This window comes from Bufo gargarizans, chromosome 6 (genome assembly GCF_014858855.1).
Source record: "Bufo gargarizans isolate SCDJY-AF-19 chromosome 6, ASM1485885v1, whole genome shotgun sequence".
Lineage (NCBI taxonomy): Eukaryota > Metazoa > Chordata > Amphibia > Anura > Bufonidae > Bufo > Bufo gargarizans.
In genome coordinates this window covers 40,791,946-40,816,624 of record NC_058085.1, presented here as the reverse complement: position 1 = coordinate 40,816,624, position 24,679 = coordinate 40,791,946, and the positions used below count along the sequence as shown (strand labels likewise).

The window sequence follows — 24,679 nt, the reverse complement described above, 5'->3', positions numbered from 1 at the left end:
ACCGCCTCTGCGGTTGAAGACATTAGTCCCAACATCTTCATCCATGTTCGAATCGTTACCTGTTTTTGTACAGAGAGAGAACGGGCTGTCTGTTGCACGGATTGCCTTCTTCCGGGAGTGAGATGAATCATCCTGACTGAATCCACCATGAACCCCCAACACACACGGACAATCTCAAGGTTGACAGGAATCTGCGCTCCAGGAGACTGAACCTGGAGCCTCACCACGTTTAACTAGTGTGTTTGGGCGCGGTGTAAACCTTTTGAAGCCTACTCCTTAGACTTATATAAAAAAACATCCTCTGGGACCCCAGAGCGACCCCTAAATCTGAAAAAGGCACCAAACTGCCCTAAACACAATAATACTCCCCGGCCGAAGCAGCTGCAATCGGCCGGAGAAAACCGGAAGTGACGTCACCTGACGTCACTTCCGCAAGATGGCGGCGCCCAGCAAAACATGCGGAACGCCGCTACCGCCGCTTCAGTCCTCGGATGAGGTAAGGCTCTCAGGCTGCATGGAAGGAGTGGAAAAAAGCGCTCCCAAAGGGAAGATAAAAAGACTCTCTCCACCGCAGGGATGGAGGAGTAAACCACCCGTCCTGCCCTGTCCACAGGACAGAAAAAAACACAATGTCCTGAGGGTCACGCCCCTCTTTATTGGGGGCAGGGAGGGCGTGTATATGTTCAGTTTCTTTTATTTCATTAAAACTTCCACCTGTCCTAACCAGTACATGGGGCAGAATCTGTGCCACTGGTTAGGACGTAAGGGAAACACCTGATGCTCCATGGTGAAGGATTGTCAGAGGAAGAGGAGGACACGCCCCGCCCAGGTAAGAGGAACACTTACCAGCTCCACACTAGTCTCGATACCATAAAAAAATTGCAATACTTGATACCACGCAAAAGACAAAACAAAACAAAAAACACCAAAAAAGCTGCGCACATTCCGCATTTTATGGAACGTCCTGCCCATAATCGAACAGTCCTGGTGTGTCACCAGTTGTGCACTGGGCATGCGCTCCACACACACACAGCACTCCATAACTGTTTAACCCCTTCCATACTGTGGTCCTTAGGGACCGCTGTCTGGAAAGGGGCTAACGATCGGGCCACTGCTCTGCCATGGCAGCGGCTCGATGCTTGAAGGGTTAAGCTCCCTCCCTCCCCACTTTGGGCGGCTGACCCTGGCCAGCAATGAGAACAGAGAGGAGTAGAAGGGAGGGGCTGTTTCCACTGCGCCACCAAGAATATAGAATGTAGCAAAGAAAAATAAATAGTTCTATGTGTCAAAGTCGCAAACTAAGCAGCAGTCCTGAGAATAGGAGTCGATCCAACCTCCTTATTACATGCAATCAATAAACCAAAGTCCAGGTCCACGCTTTAAATGCAGTTTGCCTACTGCCACACCACCCTGAACACGCCCGATCTCATCTCATCTCGGAAGCTAAGCAGGGTCAGGCCTGGTTAGTACTTGGATGGAAGACCGCCTGGGAATACCAGGTGCTGTAGGGCTCTTAGTCTCCGGCACCTCTGGAAGGAAGCTTCCTGACCAAGGTATGGCCGACAACAGAGCCCTCCTAGCAGCCCTTGCTGCTAGAGTCCAGGAAAACCCAGCTTTCCTATCATCCCTCATTGCTGGCTTGCAGGAGCCCCCTCCTGCTATGCCAGCAGGGGACTCTTTAGTTTCTGTCCGCCCTAAACGGCGTACTAGAGCCCCAGCCAGACTTAGCTCTCCCTCCCTCTTCCACGAGTGAGAGTTTTCAAAGCGGGGGGCGCAGCCTCCAGGTGTTTGCAGGAGTGTTATCAGCTCAGCCTGCAGCACGTTCTGGTCTCTCGCCACCTGCTTCTTTCATTAACCCCCGAGCTTCCTCTGTCCCCTTTCCAGAGCTAGTGCCTAGTAACACTGCTAGTGTACCCACATCTGCTGTGATATCTGCCCCCACTCCGGCTCTGGCACTAAGTGCCCAGGCATCCCAGGTCCCAGGAGCGCAGCATACTGCTGCGCTTACCTGTGTTACTGAGCGGGGTAGCGATGTCTCCAGAGCACTTGCCGGAGTGCAGTCAGGGCTTCCAGCAGCGTGGTATGTGGCTCCGCCCCCCTCCAGTTCTCAGCAGTTTCCCGCTCCCTGGCAGGCAACCTCCTCTCTCCTTGGCTCCCTGCTGCAGACTGTCACCCCAGGAATAATGGGTAATAGAAATTCAAATGTGTCATCTGCAGATGAGCCCAGGGATGCCCCCTCTACCGAGGTACAGGCTCCTGGGAGTGCCAACAGTTGCACTAATGCCCTTGCCAACCCACCCCCCCCAACCCCCCAATCCCACCCAGGCCACCCTGCCTGACTTTATTGTAGCCAATCCCACCACTTCCTCATCGCCTATGGCACATTTAGGGCCCCCTACTGGGGTCTCTGCCCCTATTGCGCATATGGGGGAACGCCCCAATTCCAGAAGGCGCTCATCTTCAAACTCACCTGATGTATCCGACCGCTGTTTTCGGCACAGGTCGGCAGCTTGTCATCCACGTTGTTCCCGTCATCGTTCACGGTCTGCGCGGCGGTCCCACAGAAGTGCCCGCTTCAGATCGTCTCGCTGGCGGTCACCTTCATCATCGGAGGTCAGCTCCTGCAGCGATACCGCTGGCAGGTCTCATTCACGACGCAGAAGGGGTGCCCTGTCATCGGCTGCACGGGCTTCTCGCGGGGCCAGCCGCGCCAGCGCGGTTCAGGATCCGAATCCTCCAATCGCTCCAGTGGAACCTCCAGGTCCTTCTACTACCGGTGAGTTGAATTTTACGGGGGCTTGGGGGGCCTCTTTGGGTCCTCAGTTGGTCCCGGTACTTAAATCTTTATTGTCGCATTTGGACGGGAGTAATGCTGCTGCAGGTAAGCCCCCTCCTGCTGCCCCGCCTAGGGCAGGTGATCATAAAGAATCGCTATTTTGTGGCCAGTCTCCTTTGGGGGTGCACTTGGACATGGACACTAAGGAGAAAATTTGGTCTAACCAATACATAGAGATCTGGTCATTAGTTACTGTAGACCAGCATACTGTAGATAAAGAGCATCTCCCCAATTCAGACAGGTTCATCGATCGCCGGCCCAAGGTGGCGCGTACCATGGGTAATTGGCTACAGGCCTTCTCGGTCTTAGGTCATGTCATGGCATAGAAGCACCCGGAGCTCTGCGGTGAATTATTTCTGTATTTGGAATCCATTTATAGCGCCTATAAGTCCCACGGCGGTTCCGCCTGGTGGCGCAGTTTTCTGCTTTCTTACAGCGGCCATACGTGCTGGCAGCCCCCCGAAATTTCCAGCCCCGACCTGTCCCTGTTTACCGACGCGGCGGGTTCTGTCGGTTCTGGTGCCATCCTAGGTACGCAGTGGTGCGCATCTCCCTGGCCTCCAGAGTGGCGCGCGGCGGGCCTTTATTCCAATATTACTTTGTTGGAACTTTTTCCCATTATAGTGGCCATTGAATTTTGGGGACCCTCGCTACAAAATAGGCGGGTATGTTTTTGGACGGATAATGTCGGTGGTTCATTGCGTTAACCGGTTGTCTTCCTCATCTCCCCGGTTTTGGCGTTGTTGCGCCACCTGGTGTTAAGATGTTTACAGGATAATATTCATTTTCGTGCCTCTCATGTTCCAGGTATCATTAACAGCGCTGCTGATGCGCTTTCTCGCTTTCATTGGCAGGAGTTCCGGACCCTAGTGCCAGCAGCTTCACCGGAGGGTTCCACGTGCCCTGCCCATCTCTGGGACATCCCGCTGAGCGATTGATGCCTCCCATCAGAGCGCTAGCGCTAGCAAGGACCCATCCGGTCCATTCCTCTGTGTCAGATCGGCTGCGTGTAACCATCGACTTTATTTTGCAGGCAAGGGAAGCGGGCGTATCTGCGGCCGTTATCCAATGCCGCTTAGCCGGGGTTAGCTTTTATTTTAGGTTATTGGGTTGGGCGGACGTCACCAAATTTTTCTTAGTTCGCCAGGCCCTTTGCTCGGTTTTCCGGCGCTGCCTAACTGTCCTCGGTTGCTGGCCGGCGGATTACGGGTCACATTCTTTCAGGATTGGCGCGGCGACGGAGACTGCCAGGGCGGGGTTACCTGATGCTGAAGTGCAACGTATTGGTCGCTGGAAGTCTAATTGTTTTGTGTCTTATGTCCACCCTGACTTGCTTTAATTTTCTTGCAGATTCCCCTCAACCCACGGTCTGTTTTGTGGGGCATTCGTACCTGTTCTGGGCTGGTCAGAGAGCTGAATCAAAACCCGGCGGTCGGGTCCTGGGTTTCCGGAATGTGGAAATCATTTGTCGTGGCCTTCGCTGGTCGCAGGTTTTGCCGTAAACTGTTCCCCTCAGCATTTTGGCACGCTCCCCTGTGATCCTGGTGATCCACGCTGGGGGTAATGACCTCTGCTTGCTGAAAGTAGCAGAGCTCATTACCCTCATTAGAGCAGATTTAGAAAGAATTCCTACTTTCTTTGCGAAGTGGTTATTGTATGGTCTGAGATGATCCCCAGGGTCACTTGGCAGGGTGCGAGGGATTCCGGTTCAATTGAGAGGGCCAGAAGGTATGCTAGAATATCCCGTTTTGTTCGATCCCGGGGAGGAGGAGTTATTCGCCACTACCAGCTGGAGGGTGAAAACCAGCGTTTGATGCGGCCCGATGGTGTGCACCTCAATGATATTGGCTTAGATATTTTCCTCTCTGGCCTGCAGGATGGGGTTGAGCAAGCCTTGTTTTTGCTGGGTGGGGGTCGGAGCGCCTTGTAGAGGTACACGGGCTCCTCCGTGGAGGTACAACGGAGGGGAAGGCGGACTTGCGCACCAATGTTTGGTGTGGCATAGCGCTTCTCGCACTCCGGGGACCGGCTTTGGGCCGGGCAGTTTATAGTTGATGGCTATTCTTAAAGGATTGAGTCTAAAATAATGAATAAGAATAAAGCTGTGACCGACCTTTCACCCACAAAAATTTGGCTTAGTGTCATTTTTTCAGGCAGAGAGACAGGAGTTTGTGTGAGGTTTGTCAGTTGTCTGCAGTCCTGAGAATAGGAGTTGATCCAACCTCCTTATCACATGCAATCAATAAACCAAAGTCCAGGGCCGCGCTTCAACGGAGATGTAGTTTGGAAACGCCTTGTAGAAGGAAAGCGCAGTTAAATCATATCCCACGCTGAAACTTCCCCACAGGCACACGCCACACTGCCGACCGAAACTTCACAGGACAGCGGTGACCCTTCAAAAGATCAGCAACATAGTGCAGTACCCGTGAATATGTCAAAGATAAAGGCTTTATTATACTTACAACAGCACTGCTAGAAATCAGCGTATAAAGTCATCTGAAATATCACTGCGCGACCCGGGTTTCGCCTGGAGGCTTCGTCAGGGGCTCTACAAAGGTAAGTGCCGGTGTCTATTTATGCACCTAAGCAAGTGCTTCTATGTCAGGAATTAACTCTATCAAGTCCGGCACACCACCTTTTCAGGTCATTAACATAGGCAATGATCCCATATTATATCACAGTATCCCACATAGCAATGAAAGTACATATATACATATATAAAACAAAAAAATTCTTAAATAGGGATGAGCGAACTCGAACTGTATAGTTCGGGTTCGTACCGAATTTTGGGGTGTCCGTGACACGGACCCGAACCCGGACATTTTCGTAAAAGTCCGGGTTCGGGTTCGGTGTTCGTCGCTTTCTTGGCGCTTTTGTGACGCTTTCTTGGCGCTTTTTGAAAGGCTGCAAAGCAGCCAATCAACAAGCGTCATACTACTTGCCCCAAGAGGCCATCACAGCCATGCCTACTATTGGCATGGCTGTGATTGGCCAGAGCACCATGTGACCCAGCCTCTATTTAAGCTGGAGTCACATAGCGCCGCCCGTCACTCTGCTCTGATTAGCGTAGGGAGAGGTTGCGGCTGCGACAGTAGGGCGAGATTAGGCAGATTAACTCCTCCAAAGGACTTGATTAACTGATCGATCTGCAGCTGTGGATCATTGAGCTGCTGATCCTCAATTGCTCACTGTTTTTAGGCTGCACAGACCGTTTGTCAGTCTCATTTTTCTGGGGTGATCGGCGGCCATTTTGTGTCTTGTGGTGCGCCAGCACAAGCTGCGACCAAGTGCATTTAACCCTCAATGGTGTGGTTGTTTTTTGGCTAAAGCCTACATCAGGGTGAAGCTGTCACACCAAGTGCATTTAACCAGCAATAGTCTGTTCATTTTTTGGCCATATACAAAATCAGGGGCAAGCTGCGCCTGTCACCAAGTGCATTTAACCCTCAATGGTGTGGTTGTTTTTTGGCTAAAGCCTACATCAGGGTGAAGCTGTCACACCAAGTGCATTTAACCAGCAATAGTCTGTTCATTTTTTGGCCATATACAAAATCAGGGGCAAGCTGCGCCTGTCACCAAGTGCATTTAACCCTCAATGGTGTGGTTGTTTTTTGGCTAAAGCCTACATCAGGGTGAAGCTGTCACACCAAGTGCATTTAACCAGCAATAGTCTGTTCATTTTTTGGCCATATACAAAATCAGGGGCAAGCTGCGCCTGTCACCAAGTGCATTTAACCCTCAATGGTGTGGTTGTTTTTTGGCTAAAGCCTACATCAGGGTGAAGCTGTCACACCAAGTGCATTTAACCAGCAATAGTCTGTTCATTTTTTGGCCATATCCCAGTCTAATTCTGTCACTAAATCCATACCGGTCACCCAGCGCCTAAATACTAGGCCTCAAATTTATATCCAGCTAAATCTGTCCCTAGTGCTGTAGCTGGGCGAGTTATTTAGTGTCCGTTCAAGCACATTTCTTGTTCTGGGTTGAAATACAATTCTCAATTTAGCAATTTCATAATTTAGTGGTTCCTGCTATATCAGAGCTCTTTGAAATCTATCCCAAAAAGGGTATATAATATTGAAGGTGCACATAGGGTCATTCAGAGTAACTTCACACACACCCGCTACTGTGTATTTCCAAGTCTAATTCTGTCACTAAATCCATACCGGTGACCCAGCGCCTAAATACTAGGCCTCAAATTTAATTCCCTCTAAATCTCTCGTTACCCACCGGTGTACTGTTGTTGCTGGGCAAGATATTTAGTGTCCGTCAAAGCACATTTTTTGTTCTGGGTTGAAGTACAATTCCCAATTTAGCAATTTCATAATTTAGTGGTTTCTGCTATATCAGAGCTATTTGAAATCTATCCCTAAAAGGGTATATAATATTGAAGGTGCACATAGGGTCATTCAGAATAACTTCACACACACGCTTCTGTGCATTTCCAAGTCTAATTCTGTCACTAAATCCATACCGGTGACCCAGCGCCTAAATACTAGGCCTCAAATTTAAATCCCTCTAAATCTCTCGTTACCCACCACTGTACTGTTGTTGCTGGGCAAGATATTTAGTGTCCGTCAAAGCACATTTTTTGTTCTGGGTTGAAGTACAATTCCCAATTTAGCAATTTCATAATTTAGTGGTTTCTGCTATATCAGAGCTATTTGAAATCTATCCCTAAAAGGGTATATAATATTGAAGGTGCACATAGGGTCATTCAGAATAACTTCACACACACGCTTCTGTGCATTTCCAAGTCTAATTCTGTCACTAAATCCATACCGGTGACCCAGCGCCTAAATACTAGGCCTCAAATTTAAATCCCTCTAAATCTCTCGTTACCCACCACTGTACTGTTGTTGCTGGGCAAGATATTTAGTGTCCGTCAAAGCACATTTTTTGTTCTGGGTTGAAGTACAATTCCCAATTTAGCAATTTCATAATTTAGTGGTTTCTGCTATATCAGAGCTATTTGAAATCTATCCCTAAAAGGGTATATAATATTGAAGGTGCACATAGGGTCATTCAGAATAACTTCACACACACGCTTCTGTGCATTTCCAAGTCTAATTCTGTCACTAAATCCATACCGGTGACCCAGCGCCTAAATACTAGGCCTCAAATTTAAATCCCTCTAAATCTCTCGTTACCCACCGCTGTACTGTTGTTGCTGGGCAAGATATTTAGTGTCCGTCAAAGCACATTTTTTGTTCTGGGTTGAAGTACAATTCCCAATTTAGCAATTTCATAATTTAGTGGTTTCTGCTATATCAGAGCTATTTGAAATCTATCCCTAAAAGGGTATATAATATTGAAGGTGCACATAGGGTCATTCAGAATAACTTCACACACACGCTTCTGTGCATTTCCAAGTCTAATTCTGTCACTAAATCCATACCGGTCACCCAGCGCCTAAATACTAGGCCTCAAATTTATATCCCGCTGAATTTGAATACAATACATTGGGCCAAATAATATATTTGTTGTTGTGGTGAACCATAACAATGAGAAAAACATCTAGTAAGGGACGCGGACGTGGACATGGTCGTGGTGGTGTTAGTGGACCCTCTGGTGCTGGGAGAGGACGTGGCCGTTCTGCCACATCCACACGTCCTAGTGTACCAACTACCTCAGGTCCCAGTAGCCGCCAGAATTTACAGCGATATATGGTGGGGCCCAATGCCGTTCTAAGGATGGTAAGGCCTGAGCAGGTACAGGCATTAGTCAATTGGGTGGCCGACAGTGGATCCAGCACGTTCACATTATCTCCCACCCAGTCTTCTGCAGAAAGCGCACAGATGGCGCCTGAAAACCAACCCCATCAGTCTGTCACATCACCCCCATGCATACCAGGGAAACTGTCTCAGCCTCAAGTTATGCAGCAGTCTCTTATGCTGTTTGAAGACTCCGCTGGCAGGGTTTCCCAAGGGCATCCACCTAGCCCTTCCCCAGCGGTGAAAGACATAGAATGCACTGACGCACAACCACTTATGTTTCCTGATGATGAGGACATGGGAATACCACCTCAGCATGTCTCTGATGATGACGAAACACAGGTGCCAACTGCTGCGTCTTTCTGCAGTGTGCAGACTGAACAGGAGGTCAGGGATCAAGACTGGGTGGAAGACGATGCAGGGGACGATGAGGTCCTAGACCCCACATGGAATGAAGGTCGTGCCACTGACTTTCACAGTTCGGAGGAAGAGGCAGTGGTGAGACCGAGCCAACAGCGTAGCAAAAGAGGGAGCAGTGGGCAAAAGCAGAACACCCGCCGCCAAGAGACTCCGCCTGCTACTGACCGCCGCCATCTGGGACCGAGCACCCCAAAGGCAGCTTCAAGGAGTTCCCTGGCATGGCACTTCTTCAAACAATGTGCTGACGACAAGACCCGAGTGGTTTGCACGCTGTGCCATCAGAGCCTGAAGCGAGGCATTAACGTTCTGAACCTGAGCACAACCTGCATGACCAGGCACCTGCATGCAAAGCATGAACTGCAGTGGAGTAAACACCTTAAAACCAAGGAAGTCACTCAGGCTCCCCCTGCTACCTCTTCTGCTGCTGCCGCCTCGGCCTATTCTGCTGCTGCCGCCTCGGCCTCTTCCTCCGCCTCTGGAGGAACGTTGGCACCTGCCGCCCAGCAAACAGGGGATGTACCACCAACACCACCACCACCACCTCCGTCACCAAGCGTCTCAACCATGTCACACGCCAGCGTTCAGCTCTCCATCTCACAAACATTTGATAGAAAGCGTAAATTCCCACCTAGCCACCCTCGATCCCTGGCCCTGAATGCCAGCATTTCTAAACTACTGGCCTATGAAATGCTGTCATTTAGGCTGGTGGACACAGACAGCTTCAAACAGCTCATGTCGCTTGCTGTCCCACAGTATGTTGTTCCCAGCCGGCACTACTTCTCCAAGAGAGCCGTGCCTTCCCTGCACAACCAAGTATCCCATAAAATCAAGTGTGCACTGCGCAACGCCATCTGTAGCAAGGTCCACCTAACCACAGATACGTGGACCAGTAAGCACGGCCAGGGACGCTATATCTCCCTAACTGCACACTGGGTAAATGTAGTGGCAGCTGGGCCCCAGGCGGAGAGCTGTTTGGCGCACGTCCTGCCGCCGCCAAGGATCGCAGGGCAACATTCTTTGCCTCCTGTTGCCACCTCCTCCTTCTCGGCTTCCTCCTCCTCTTCTTCCACCTGCTCATCCAGTCAGCCACACACCTTCACCACCAACTTCAGCACAGCCCGGGGTAAACGTCAGCAGGCCATTCTGAAACTCATATGTTTGGGGGACAGGCCCCACACCGCACAGGAGTTGTGGCGGGGTATTGAACAACAGACCGACGAGTGGTTGCTGCCGGTGAGCCTCAAGCCCGGCCTGGTGGTGTGTGATAATGGGCGAAATCTCGTTGCAGCTCTGGGACTAGCCAATTTGACGCACATCCCTTGCTTGGCGCATGTGCTGAATTTGGTGGTGCAGAAGTTCATTCACAACTACCCCGACATGTCAGAGCTGCTGCATAAAGTGCGGGCCGTCTGTTCGCGCTTCCGGCGTTCACATCCTGCCGCTGCTCGCCTGTCTGCGCTACAGCGTAACTTCGGCCTTCCCGCTCACCGCCTCATATGCGACGTGCCCACCAGGTGGAACTCCACCTTGCACATGCTGGACAGACTGTGCGAGCAGCAGCAGGCCATAGTGGAGTTTCAGCTGCAGCACGCACGGGTCAGTCGCACTACAGAACAGCACCACTTCACCACCAATGACTGGGCCTCCATGCGAGACCTGTGTGCCCTGTTGCGCTGTTTCGAGTACTCCACCAACATGGCCAGTGGCGATGACACCGTTATCAGCGTTACAATACCACTTCTATGTCTCCTTGAGAAAACACTTAGGGCGATGATGGAACAGGAGGTGGCCCAGGAGGAGGAGGAGGAGGATGAGGAAGAGGGGTCATTTTTAGCACTTTCAGGCCAGTCTCTTCGAAGTGACTCAGAGGGAGGTTTTTTGCAACAGCAGAGGCCAGGTACAAATGTGGCCAGCCAGGGCCCACTACTGGAGGACGAGGAGGACGAGGATGAGGAGGAGGTGGAGGAGGATGAGGATGAAGCATGGTCACAGCGGGGTGGCACCCAACGCAGCTCGGGTCCATCACTGGTGCGTGGCTGGGGGGAAAGGCAGGACGATGACGATACGCCTCCCACAGAGGACAGCTTGTCCTTACCCCTGGGCAGCCTGGCACACATGAGCGACTACATGCTGCAGTGCCTGCGCAACGACAGCAGAGTTGCCCACATTTTAACCTGTGCGGACTACTGGGTTGCCACCCTGCTGGATCCACGCTACAAAGACAATGTGCCCACCTTACTTCCTGCACTGGAGCGTGATAGGAAGATGCGCGAGTACAAGCGCACGTTGGTAGACGCGCTACTGAGAGCATTCCCAAATGTCACAGGGGAACAAGTGGAAGCCCAAGGCCAAGGCAGAGGAGGAGCAAGAGGTCGCCAAGGCAGCTGTGTCACGGCCAGCTCCTCTGAGGGCAGGGTTAGCATGGCAGAGATGTGGAAAACTTTTGTCAACACGCCACAGCTAACTGCACCACCACCTGATACGCAACGTGTTAGCAGGAGGCAACATTTCACTAACATGGTGGAACAGTACGTGTGCACACCCCTCCACGTACTGACTGATGGTTCGGCCCCATTCAACTTCTGGGTCTCTAAATTGTCCACGTGGCCAGAGCTAGCCTTTTATGCCTTGGAGGTGCTGGCCTGCCCGGCAGCCAGCGTTTTGTCTGAACGTGTATTCAGCACGGCAGGGGGCGTCATTACAGACAAACGCAGCCGCCTGTCTACAGCCAATGTTGACAAGCTGACGTTCATAAAAATGAACCAGGCATGGATCCCACAGGACCTGTCCGTCCCTTGTCCAGATTAGACATTAACTACCTCCCCATAACCATATATTATTGGACTCCAGGGCACTTCCTCATTCAATCCTATTTTTATTTTCATTTTACCATTATATTGCGATGCTACCCAAAGTTGAATGAACCTCTCCTCTGCCTGTGTGCTAGGCCTAAATATATGCCAATGGACTGTTGCAGTGGTGGCTGACATGAAGCCTGATTCTCTGCTATGACATGCAGACTAATTCTCTGCTGACATGAAGCCAGATTGTCTGTTACGGGACCTCTCTCCTCTGCCTGGGTGCTGGGCCTAAATTTATGACCATGGACTGTTGCAGTGGTGGCTGACGTGAAGCCTGATTCTCTGCTATGACATGCAGACTGATTCTCTGCTGACATGAAGCCAGATCGTCTGTTACGGGACCTCTCTGCTCTGCCTGTGTGCTAGGCCTAAATATATGCCAATGGACTGTTGCAGTGGTGGGTGACGTGAAGCCTCATTCTCTGCTATGACATGCAGACTGATTCTCTGCTGACATGAAGCCAGATTGTCTGTTACGGGACCTCTCTGCTCTGCCTGTGTGCTAGGCCTAAATATATGCCAATGGACTGTTGCAGTGGTGGGTGACGTGAAGCCTCATTCTCTGCTATGACATGCAGACTGATTCTCTGCTGACATGAAGCCAGATCCTCTGTTACGGGAGCTCTCTCCTCTGCCTGGGTGCTGGGCCTAAATTTATGACAATTGACTGTTGCAGTGGTGGGTGACGTGAAGCCTGATTCTCTGCTATGATATGAAGACTGATTCTCTGCTGACATGAAGCCAGATTGTCTGTTACGGGACCTTTCTCCTCTGCCTGGGTTCTGGGCCTAAATTTATGAAAATTGACTCTTACAGTGGTGGGTGACGTGAAGCCTGATTCTAGGCTATGATATGAAGACTGATTCTCTGCTGACATGAAGCCAGATTGTCTGTTACGGGACCTTTCTCCTCTGCCTGGGTTCTGGGCCTAAATTTATGAAAATTGACTCTTACAGTGGTGGGTGACGTGAAGCCTGATTCTCTGCTATGATATGAAGACTGATTCTCTGCTGACATGAAGCCAGATTGTCTGTTACGGGACCTCTCTCCTCTGCCTGGGTGCTGGGCCTAAATTTATGACAATGGACTGTTGCAGTGGTGGCTGACGTGAAGCCTGATTCTCTGCTATGACATGCAGACTGATTCTCTGCTGTCATGAAGCCAGATTGTCTGTTACGGGACCTCTCTGCTCTGCCTGTGTGCTAGGCCTAAATATATGCCAATGGACTGTTGCAGTGGTGGCTGACGTGAAGCCTCATTCTCTGCTATGACATGCAGACTAATTCTCTGCTGACATGAAGACAGATTCTCTGTTACGGGACCTCTCTCCTCTGCCTGGGTGCTGGGCCTAAATTTATGACAATGGACTGTTGCAGTGGTGGCTGACGTGAAGCCTGATTCTCTGCTATGACATGCAGACTAATTCTCTGCTGACATGAAGCCAGATTGTCTGTTACGGGACCTCTCTCCTCTGCCTGGGTGCTGGGCCTAAATATATGCCAATGGACTGTTGCAGTGGTGGCTGACGTGAAGCCTCATTCTCTGCTATGACATGCAGACTAATTCTCTGCTGTCATGAAGCCAGATTGTCTGTTACGGGACCTCTCTGCTCTGCCTGTGTGCTAGGCCTAAATATATGCCAATGGACTGTTGCAGTGGTGGGTGACGTGAAGCCTCATTCTCTGCTATGACATGCAGACTGATTCTCTGCTGACATGAAGCCAGATTGTCTGTTACGGGACCTCTCTGCTCTGCCTGTGTGCTAGGCCTAAATATATGCCAATGGACTGTTGCAGTGGTGGGTGACGTGAAGCCTCATTCTCTGCTATGACATGCAGACTGATTCTCTGCTGACATGAAGCCAGATTCTCTGTTACGGGACCTCTCTCCTCTGCCTGTGTGTGTGCTGGGCCTAAATATATGCCAATGGACTGTTGCAGTGGTGGCTGACGTGAAGCCTCATTCTCTGCTATGACATGCAGACTAATTCTCTGCTGACATGAAGACAGATTCTCTGTTACGGGACCTCCCTCCTCTGCCTGGGTGCTGGGCCTAAATATATGCCAATGGACTGTTGCAGTGGTGGCTGACGTGAAGCCTCATTCTCTGCTATGACATGCAGACTGATTCTCTGCTGACATGAAGCCAGATTCTCTGTTACGGGACCTCTCTCCTCTGCCTGTGTGTGTGCTGGGCCTAAATATATGCCAATGGACTGTTGCAGTGGTGGCTGACGTGAAGCCTCATTCTCTGCTATGACATGCAGACTGATTCTCTGCTGACATGAAGCCAGATTCTCTGTTACGGGACCTCTCTCCTCTGCCTGTGTGTGTGCTGGGCCTAAATATATGCCAATGGACTGTTGCAGTGGTGGCTGACGTGAAGCCTCATTCTCTGCTATGACATGCAGACTAATTCTCTGCTGACATGAAGACAGATTCTCTGTTACGGGACCTCCCTCCTCTGCCTGGGTGCTGGGCCTAAATATATGCCAATGGACTGTTGCAGTGGTGGCTGACGTGAAGCCTCATTCTCTGCTATGACATGCAGACTAATTCTCTGCTGACATGAAGACAGATTCTCTGTTACGGGACCTCTCTCCTCTGCCTGGGTGCCGGGGCCTAAATATCTGAGAATGGACTGTTCCAGTGGTGGGTGACGGGAAGCCAGATTCTCTGCTATGGAACCTCTCTCCAATTGATTTTGGTTAATTTTTATTTATTTAATTTTTATTTTAATTAATTTCCCTATCCACATTTGTTTGCAGGGGATTTACCTACATGTTGCTGCCTTTTGCAGCCCTCTAGCTCTTTCCTGGGCTGTTTTACAGCCTTTTTAGTGCCGAAAAGTTCGGGTCCCCATTGACTTCAATGGGGTTCGGGTTCGGGACGAAGTTCGGATCGGGTTCGGATCCCGAACCCGAACATTTCCGGGATGTTCGGCCGAACTTCTCGAACCCGAACATCCAGGTGTTCGCTCAACTCTATTCTTAAATACATTTATACTAATACATCACTTCTATAAAAAAAACATTCATAAAAATACAACACTTCTATAAAAACCGTAAGCTATAAAATTCCATATCCAGAATAAAAGGAGTATAATAATTATACAAAGACATTCTCATGGTAATTGATAAAAATAGCAAACATAAAAAAAACACATATTTACAAATGCCTAGCTAGGCAGAAAACCTATCTTGACCCAGATATTAAAAATTCACTTTTATTGGATTAACTCTAAAAGGTGTATTTGCGACATACAGCCTTTGATTAGACTAAGACAAACCAAAGAATGAAAAATTAAAAATACAAAGCACCTCGAACTCAGGCGACAGTAGATGCCTGCACTACATGAGGGAGAGAGAAAAATGCACAGCCCACTATACATAGATCTCGCATGGAGCGTATGATTTATTGGCTGAAATAGTTAGATAACTGAAACCGCATCAGGGACTCAGTAGACAAGAGCATGTGCTCAGATCAACTGAATGGTTGAATCACACCAGACACCATCGGCCATATAAACGTTAGGTTTAAGTAACCTAACGATCTCCTACCGATGACGAGCCTAATGGGCGACAGATACATGCGCATCACTACCTGGTATCGTGAACGCAGTCTAAGTGTTCGCGCAGCCGCAGAGTTTTGCTTGTGACGTGTATGGTGGGCGTGATCGATGGTGCTCCAATGGGACAGATGTGGGGGAGTGTCTATGGCCCGGATTGGCCATAGACACTCTTAGTGTGTAGTGAACCGCGGACACTGTTACGGCAGTGTGTAGCTCCTCCAGATACAGTAGCACTCAGCCTATAGGGATGTCAAGTGAGAGTGCATTTTTCTCTCTCCCTCATGTAGTGCAGGCATCTACTGTCGCCTGAGTTCGAGGTGCTTTGTATTTTTAACTTTTCATTCTTTGGTTTGTCTTAGTCTAATCAAAGGCTGTATGTCGCAAATACACCTTTTAGAGTTAATCCAATAAAAGTGAAGTTTTAATATCTGGGTCAAGATAGGTTTTCTGCCTAGCTAGGCATTTGTAAATATAGTAAAAATAACCTTACCCAGGTTGGTCCTAAATATATATTTCATAAAAAAACACAAGCACAAGAGAAAAACCAGGATATCTACTATATAAACAATCGCCAAAAAAAATAAAAATATATATAATAAGGAGCCACATAAAATCCCTAAAATACTATCGTAGAAAAGGCTACATCGCTGCCCTAATGTCCCACTCTATATTGAGCCCCTTGGGCTGGAGGCAATCAATGTAAAAAATCCATTGTGCCTCTTTTTTATTAATCTGTTTGACTGATTACAAACGTAGCCTGCTTGTGCCGGCCATATCCAATACCAGGCCAAAATGAATGCCCGCTGTGATCAGGTCCTGAGGGGTTAATTGCGGTGGATCGCAGCGCGCAGTCATAGAGGCCGGGTATGGGATATGGCCGGCACATGCAGGCTACGTTTGTATTCAGACATATTGACTATATTCGTTGGTGGTCGAGTGGCCACAGTCCCTCCCCTCCTCCTCCTCTCTGTTCTCATTGGTGGCGGAGTGGCCACAGTCCCTCCCCTCCTCCCTCCTCCTCCTCTCTGTTCTCATTGGTGGCACAGTGGCCACAGTCCCTCCCCTCCTCCTCCTTCTCTGTTCTCATTGGTGGCGGAGTGGCCACAGTCCCTCCCCTCCTCCTCCTTCTCTGTTCTCATTGGTGGCGGAGTGGCCACAGTCCCTCCCCTCCTCCTCTTCTCTGTTCTCATTGGTGGTACAGGGGCCACAGTCCCTCCCCTCCTCCTCTTCTCTGTTCTCATTGGTGGCACAGTTGCCACAGTCCCTCCCCTCCTCCTCTGTTCTCATTGGTGGCAGAGTGGCCACAGTCCCTCCCCTCCTCCTCCTCTCTGTTCTCATTGGTGGCGAAGTGGCCACAGTCCCTCCCCTCCTCCTCTCTGTTCTCATTGGTGGCACAGTGGCCACAGTCCCTCCCTTCTACTCCCCCTCTTCTCAGTATTATATTAATTGCGGTTACCACCCCCCCCACCCTTACTACGTCCCTCTGCCCCAGGGTCCCCCCTCCTCACCCATTGGTGACAGTGGCAGCCTCTGATCGGAGCCCCAGCAGTGTAATCGCGGGGCTCCGATCGGTAACCATGGCAGCCAGGACACTAGTGAAGCTCTCCATGGTAAGCTCCCTGCTGCTGTGTGTACTATGCACAGGGCAGCAGGGAGAGTGTGAGCTCCTATTCACCCTGTTAAAGAGCTGTATTAGAATGAAAGGGTTCTAGTCCCTAAGGGGGCTAATAGTTAGTAAATAAAATGAAGAAGAAAAAAAAAGTTTAACTCCTTAAGGACACAGCCTTATTTCAGCTTAAGGACCAGGCCATTTTTTGCAAATCTGACCACTGTCACTTTAAGTGGTGATAACTTTAAAACGCTTTGACTTATCCAGGCCATTCTGAGATTGTATTTTCATCACATATTGTACTTCATGACACTGGTAAAATAAAGTAAAAAAAAAATCATTTTTATTTATAAAATAAATACCAAATTTAGCAAAAATTTGTATAAAATAGCAAATTTCAAAGTTTCAATTTCTCTACTTCTTTAATACATAGTAATACCTCCAAAAATAGTTATTACTTTATATTCCCCATATGTGTACTTCATGTTTGGATCATTTTGGGAATGATATTTTATTTTTTGGGGATGTTACAAGGCTTAGAAGTTTAGAAGCAAATCTTGAAATTTTTCAGAAAATTTCAAAAACCCAATTTTTAGGGACCACTTACTTTGCGAGGCTTACATAATAGAAACCACCCAAAAAAGACCCCATTCTAGAAACTACACCCCTGAAGGTATTCAAAACTGATTTTACAAACTTTGTTAACCCTTTAGGTGTTCCACAAGAATTAATGGAAAATAGAGATACAATTTCAAAATTTCACTTTTTTGGCAGATTTTCCATTTTAATACTTTTTATCCAGTTACAAAGCAAGGGTAACAGCCAAACCAAACTCAATATTTATGGCTCTGATTCTGTAGTTTACAGAAACATATGTGGTCGTAAACCGCTGTACGGGCACATGGCATGGTGCAGAAGGAAAGGAATGCCAAACGGTTTTTGGAAGGCAGGTTTTGCTGGACAGTTTTATTTTAACACCATGTCCCATTTGAAGCCCCCCTTATGCACCCCTAAAGTAGAAACTCCATAAAAGTGACCCTATTTTAGAAACTACGGGATAGGGTGGAAGTTTTGTTGGTACTAGTTTAGGGTACATATGATTTTTGGTTGCTCTATATTACACTTTTTGTAAGGCAAGATAATAGGCAAAATAGCTGTTTTGGCACCGTTTTTATTTTTTGTTATTTACAACATTCATCTGACAGGTTAGATCATGTGGTATTTTTATAGACAAGGTTGTCACGGATGCGGCAATACCTAAAATGTATACCTTTTTAAAATGTTTTAGTGTTTCCATAGTCTGAGAGCCATAATTTTTTCAGTTTTGGCGTGATTACCTTGGGTAGGGTATGATTTTTGTGGGATGAGATGACGGTTTTATTGACACAATTTTGGGGTGCGTGTGACTTTTTGATCGCTTGCTATTACACTTTTTCTGATGTAAGGTGACAAAAAATTGTTTATTTAGCACAGTTTTTATTTTAAATTTTTTACGGTGTTCATCTGAGGGGTTAGGTCCTGTGATTTTTTAATAGACCTGGTCGTTACGGACGCGGCGATACCTAATATGTATACATCTTTTCCCCCCTTATTTTTTACCAATTATTTTTTTACTTTATTTGGGGAAAATGACGTTTTTGTTTATTTTTACTTGAAACTTTTAATTTTTTGGGGGGGAAAACTTTATTTTTTAAACTTTTTTTTTTTACTTAACTTTTTGTCTCACTTTGGGACTTGAACTTTTGGGCGTCTAATCCTTTACAATGCATTCCAATACTTCTGTATTGGAATGCATTGGCTGTATGAGTAATACTGTGTGTATTACTCATACAGCTTCCAGGGCCTGTGAGATCCAGGGAGCTGGATCTCACAGGCTCGTCACCGGAAGGCAGCGCAATGCCTTCCTTAGACATCACACTGCCTTCCATGCCATCTTGTCCCCCCTACAGCCGCATGGGGACCCGATGGCACCCCCAAACTCCACCACTGCAATAGGTAAAAGCCACAAACCGCAGGTCTGAATTGACCTGTGGTTTGCGGCGATCGCCGACATGGGGGGGTCACGGGACATCCCCGGGCATTTAGCCAAGGTGCCTGCTCAATGATTTGAGCAGGCACCGGCTTCCGATCCCTGCCTGCTGCGCCCTGAAGAGGTTAAGCCTCCCCCCAAAATATGGAAAATAATATATCGTGATATATATCGTTATCGCACATGCTTCAAAATATATTGCAATATAGATTTTAGGCCATATCGCTTGTGTGAAAAACTCACTCGTGTGAAAGGGGCCTTAGTGTCCTCAAAAATTATAATTTCTTAGCCCATTCAATATACAGTCCCATGTAAATAACATCATCCCCTCCCCATTCACCAGGGGTGGATTGGCCATAGACCTTACAGGGAAATTTCCCGTTGGGCCGATACCCAAAGGGCCCCATGAGCTCTCCTCAGACCGGCCAGTGGAAGTTTTTTGGGATGTATTTTGTGCTGATGCGGGCAGTATTTTGTGAGGGACTATGGTATTTGGCTCTGTTGGGTGGTATAACGTGCCACAATATGGTATTGCTGGCCCCGCCAACTTGTTTTGGCCCTGCCTTCCATTAATTTGGACCCAACTACAAAACCGGGCCACTTTTTTCCAGGGCCACTTTAAGTTCCCAATCCGCCCCTGCCAGCCATCATCAACATAATGTCCCATGTAAATAACCTCATCCGCTCTGCAGCCACCTCCAACACACAGTCCCATGTAAATAACATCACCGTGCCCCAGCCACGTCCAACATGCAGTCCTATGTAAATAACATAACCCCCTGAACATTCAGTCCCATGTAAATAGCATCACTCTCTCCAGCCCTAACAAACAGTCCCAGTTAAATAACCACAACCCCCAGCATTCCTCTCGCTCTCACACCAAATCCTTATCTTCACTTATCTCTCCTCATGTAGAAGACCTCGCCACCACTTTTACCCCAGGACTTCTCTTCACTGAAGCGTGCCATCCTCTCCTGCACTGGTCACATGATGGTGACATCATCGCAGGTCCTCAACCACTGCTTTCAGCACTGATCACATGGACTGTGATGTCATCACAGGTCCTTCAGCTCTTCCAATGCATTAGATTCAATTGTATTGCCGTCCTGAGGATGGCAATACAGTTCTATCTATCTGGCAGGCAGTACATTTGGGACCTGAGATCTGTATAAGCGCCACCTGCTGATTGTTCAGGGGTCTTGGGAGTTGGACCTCTACACTGAGCTCATATTGATGAACTATCCTAAGTACATGCCGGAGAAACCCTGTATTTCGTCATGCCGCTTGTTAAAAATGAATCTATTTAAACTACAACATCTGTGTAGTTGTGAGGAGCTGCCAAAAACCAAATCTGCCAACCCAATGTCTGTCTAGATAGTAATAATAATCTTTATGTATTGCCAACATTTTCCACAACGTTTTACGATTACCCTGATTGGACCTGTAGAATTCTCCACTGCTCCAGCACTGAGGCTCCTGTGGTCTCTTCAGTCTGTTTACATCACTGCAACGACAATATTGGTTGGAGCTCTGATGGCCGTATGTATGTGACCTGACCATTGAGGCCTAGGATGGTCTATGGTGGTCACGTGCTGTGGCATCACTGATGACGTCTTCTATTGGCTGTAGGGTCATGTGAAGGTGTGACATACCATGAAACTGCCTTGACCTCACACATGTTTCGATCACTATAAAAAGAGAGAACACAACATCTACACTTTATTATCTCCTCCGATGTCTTGTCTTATTGTCTCCAGTAATTGTATTTTACATGGGATTTTGAAGGATTTTCCATCGTATCATCTTCTTTCCTTTCAGGTTCATACAATATAGGATCCTCTCAGTGGATATCTTCTATATGACAGCAATCTCCTGATTGACCCTTCAAGGATGGATAGGGACAGGGACAAGATGGCGGAGAGTATAATAAATCTCACCCTAGAGGTCCTCTTCTTGCTTACTGGAGAGGTGACACATTACATCATTTTATCTATGTTACTAACAGATGGACATGACTGGAGAGGTGAGGGACTCTGGGGATGTATGGAGTGATATTTATTACTGTGTCTTTCCATAACCAGGACTACACAGTAGTAAAGAAGACCTCTAGTGAGCGCTGTCAGGACCCTGTGTCTGAAGGATGGGGAAGAACCCTGAGCCCAATCATGGAGCCTCCACCTCACCCCCTGATACATGAGGAAATCAATAGAGAGAAGATCCTAGAACTTACCAACAAGATGATTGAGCTGCTGACTGGAGAGGTGACACTGATGGGAATGCTGGGACATTATACAGGAACACTATAAAGGGATCTGGGTGATGACTGTATCATTGTGTTGTCAGGTTCCTATAAGGTGTCAAGATGTCACCGTCTATTTCTCCATGGAGGAGTGGGAGTATTTAGAAGGACACAGAAATCTGTACAAGGACATCATGATGGAGGATCACCAGCCGCTCACATCACCAGGTGAAAGACATGACTAAATACACACGTCCTCTCATTATTTGCATGTAAAAATTCAGTCACTGGATGTGTTTCCTACAGTTAAGGAAGAGAGAAGAACACCGGAGATATGTCCCAGTCCTCTTCTTCCACAGGATGGTTCAGAAGAACATCACAATGTCCCACAGGATGATCAGGTAGATGGAGATAAGGTCTCATGAAATGTCCTCTATGATCTGTAGAAGGCTGTGAAGATCTTGTCTTCAGTCTTGTTTTCTCCACCAGTATTATATGTTTTATCCTTGTATAATGAGAAAGGTGGATATGGCAGGATTACAGCTGACCATAGACATTACAAGTTGTCTGGTTCTTCTCACAATTTTCTGCCTATGGAGACTTTTAAGATGGCCTCCTCTGTGAATTGCTGCAGACCTTTTGTGGCTGAGATTTCCTTGGCCGGCACCATTGAATAATACAAATGGTCAATCATAGTTGTGCTCGGATTGTCAGCTTGAACATGAACATCAGGAGATAAATGCATCATTATCTTTAAGGGTTTTGTAGTCTAGGGTGGCAGTACCAAGGCCTGTCGTGCCTTTTCATAGGTAAATACATTGATATCCAATTCATTTTTAGTCAAGATGGATGTTCATTACCTTTAAGAGCCATGCTCCACTATAGTTACAATTTTGTATGTCTTTAGAAGGCCTAGATAAGACAATGTATTTGAGTTCTGATGATTTTAGTGAATAGAAAGACTCTAATCTTTCTTTGTGGTTTTTATATTAATCAATATAGGAGTAGATTGATTTTATATTAGCAGTTTTAATAGGTGTGCTGAATATATAGTATATATATATAAGAGTATAGTCCTCATAGATATATTCAGTTTTAAGATTAGAAACGAGGTATAAACTCCTCTGTCATGTTTAAAATCTGTCTCAGTGTAACACACAAATTAATTATTTTTTTCCTTGAATGGAGAAATGTGAACACAGGTGATCATGAACAAACCCTGTCTCCTTTAAGAACAATGAATTGAGATAGCCCTATTTATCTTGATTTAATCAAGTCTGGTCAAAAGACTTAAGGATACACAAGATAGTTGACCAAGTATAAAACTCATTGTCTCTTCAAGATCTTCTCAAGGTTTTGTCTGAAACCTTAGATAACATTTATTGCTAGTATATTAGATAAGAGAAAGAAGTGAGTGATTAAATTTTTGTATGGAATACTAGTGCCATCTAGTGTTAGGGTAAAATACTAGAGGGAGGTTATATTGATTATAAAGTGAGGTCACTAGTTAATGATAAAACTTGGCCAAGCCCTTTCTAAGATAGGATAAAAAGATGGTATGAGCTAACAGAGAAAAAGACATGAGAAAGAACACACACAAGAGAGAGAGGAAAGAGAAGTAAAGCTGTCTAGAGCGGTATATCAAGATGGAAGCCATGGTGAGATGTGCTATGATGGACCACCCAGCTTTCCTAGGAGCAGAAGTGAGATTCCTACTAGAACTTGGTAAGAGACACAGAAAATGATATTTCATTTTATTAAGACTAATTTGATAGTGTGGGTGAAATTATACCATCTAGATTGGCGAATAAATACATAATTAAATTAATTGATCATCTCCATATTGAGATGTAGTTTTAGGATATTGTGAGACTTCATTCTACCTGCAGAAGAATCAAGACTCATAATCTAGCAGAGCATTAAATAATTGCTTAGATATATATATATATATATATATATATATATATATATTGATAGAACATTCTTCGCCAAGCTAAGTGATGGTTTCCCACAGGAAAGACTTATTTCAAGTCCTTTCCAATTAAGATATGGTCTAGCAAAGATCATATATCCCTGTCATTTGTCTTAATAGTCTTACCAAAGTCATATGTGTGAAAATAGTCCAGGATGGGGCGGAAGGATATAGTTATCTCTTCTAAGCTATATCCTTGAATGGATTTGCCCAAGTCATGTGACGTGTAGTTGGTTAGAGGGGGGCGGAATGTATTTAGCATTCCATATTGATGTCTAGGATTAGACATGCCCGTCCTGATATCATGAGGCTTTCTCTGAACAGTAGTAATGTATATAAATTATGTTCCTATTTGATATCCTAACCTAATAATAGCTTTGTTATAATGTGACAAGTTATTTCCACTCACATGTATTGTTAAGCTTGTAATGCTATATATATTCATTTGCATGTATCATTGTGTTTATCTACTTATATATGTTTATAATCTTGTAACCAATAAATCTGCATATTTTTATAAACCTGTGTATTGTTGTATAATGCAGAACTACATGTTTTATCATTAACGTCATCTCTCGTCAAAAAGAACTTATTTATCTGAGGAAATAGTCGGACTTAGATGTGAATTGTATCAATTAGGTTATCTACAATTCACCAGGTCATGATTTTAAGAATTTATGAAAATTTTTATAATTTAATTTTTTTATGATTAATAATTTTTATGACCATAATTAATAATTCTTAATTGAATTATTATAACCCGACAGGCCATACCACGGATTCCATTCTAGCACATCTAGATGCAAGTCGCCCTTCTTACTTGTATAGAGTATAATATAATATTGGCAGTTGATTAATGGAAAAGCTGTATATGATTATTGTCATCAGCACATATTCCGTATTTTCTGCTTTCTAAGACACAGGGGGAAATGGCCGTGCGTCTTATAAAGCGAATACAGCAGTATTACATGGCCGGCACATCGCAGGCCGTGCTGCATAGGCATAGGCATAGCGGCCTGCGATGTACCAGTGACATGTACACAGGGGCGTTATCAGGGTAAGAGTAGCCATCACATATAAACTAGCAGTAATCCCTTATCTGTAAGCAGTACTCGCCATGCATGCAGCGGGCAGACTGGCAGCGCACGTCACTTACTCAGTCACGCTTCGGCCCCGCACACTTCATTAATCAATGGCGAGTACTGCTTACAGATAAGGGATTACTGCAAGTTTAGCAAAGCAGCTCTGCTGGGGGCTGCTGTATACACTTTATATGTGATGGCTATGACTAGGGCCCAATGTTATGGGGTCGGATCCCCCCATGACGCTGCCCTCCACAGATCCCCCTATAACGCTGCCCTCCACAGATCCCCCTATAACGCTGCCCTCCACAGATCCCCCTATAACGCTGCCCTCCACAGATCCCCCT

The 24,679-nt window shown here is 46.9% G+C and overlaps 1 long non-coding RNA gene and 2 pseudogenes across 1 annotated transcript; all 3 read left to right on the top strand.

Moving 5' to 3' along the window:
• LOC122939849 overlaps window positions 1–24,679 on the top strand; it is a 149,516-nt pseudogene that overhangs the window by 52,881 nt on the left and 71,956 nt on the right.
• On the top strand, window positions 1,393–1,511 carry LOC122942739 (annotated as a pseudogene).
• LOC122939878 lies at window positions 5,177–21,173 on the top strand. The gene is made up of 3 exons (XR_006390199.1): window positions 5,177–5,392; window positions 20,858–21,007; window positions 21,121–21,173. It is a non-coding gene; the product is annotated as an uncharacterized LOC122939878 (long non-coding RNA).